We start from the raw sequence: 1,447 nt of genomic DNA on the forward strand, positions 1-1,447 counted from the left end.
AAAACAAAGCATAACACACATAAAAAAGATTGGTTGAAACGGGCAACGTTGAAAATAGAGCAAACACAAGGAGCGATACGCTTTGGTGATTCAACAGCAACAACAATAATAATAGTATCAAATTTTGCCACCAGGGCAAGAATTGGCGGGGAGGGGACTAGTCGATTACATTGACCCCAGTGTTTCACTGAAACTTAATTTATCAACCCCGAAAGGATGAAAGGTAACATTGACGCCGGCGGAATTTGAACTCAGAACGTAGCGACGGGCGAAATACCGCTAAGCATTTCGTCCGGCATAGCTAACGATGCTGCCACCTCGTCGCCTTCAACAACAACAACAACGACAATGACAATAATAATGATAATAATAACAACAACAACAACAACAAATCATCGTGGTTTTTGAATTTGTTTTATATCATGAAATTTATGGCTTTTATAACACAGAAATTGACGGATGACGGACCAGAAATTACACACACACAGACACATACACACACACACTCTCACACACACGCACGCACATACACACATACATACAGATACGCACGCACACAAACTTATTGTTATCATTTAATGTACAAAATAAGCTGCGAGATACAATGTAATATAACTTTACAAAGAGAATAAAAATAGGATAGAAAGCTGCGACATGGCAAACATGTGGGGTAAAAACAAATACATCCCCGCCCCACAAAATGAGATAAAATAGGCTTTGGGTAAACATTTCTTGCAGAAAATAATAAGCCTGAAACTTTATAAATTATCTCTCAATAAATTACCTCCTCTGTCTATCATTGTGGTCTATTTGTTGTTGCATTTTATCTAAGGTCAGGATTGGAGAAGGGAAAGGGACTATGTTATTTCAGAACTGGATTTGTTTGTTTGGCGAACGATTTGATCTTAAACAATTACAAAGTTGTAGAGTCAGGATAACCGTTTAAAAGACTAGTGTGTTTAGTGACATACAATTTAGTTTTAATATGTGAAAGTATCCTAAAAATTTTCTTTTTAAATGTATTAACACAGTTTTAAAAGACTTCGTGGCTATTTGACCAAAACATTATATCACACATACTCAACCTGGCTGACACATTTAAGAACTAAAAAGAAACAAGAATGTTATTTTCAAAAGGAATATCATTGCATTTAGAAAACAAGGTGTCCGTCCACAACATGCAAGGTCTTCGTTCCATTTGCTGCAGATAACAAAAAAAAACAAACTCTGAGACGAAACTTGATAATAGGTTCACTCGCATCGATACGTTGTGGACTGGGAGAAGATATCTGACTGCACCTGGTCTATGTCAAGTTTTCAACAACAGTATGGTTTCATGCCAGTTTCGAATGATAGAATAAAGACTTGAAACACTGGACCTTATGAATATATATATATATGCATATATAAATATATACATATATATATATATATATATATATATATA

The sequence above is a fragment of the Octopus bimaculoides genome, chromosome 20 (assembly GCF_001194135.2).
Source record: "Octopus bimaculoides isolate UCB-OBI-ISO-001 chromosome 20, ASM119413v2, whole genome shotgun sequence".
Taxonomy (NCBI): Eukaryota; Metazoa; Mollusca; class Cephalopoda; order Octopoda; family Octopodidae; genus Octopus; species Octopus bimaculoides.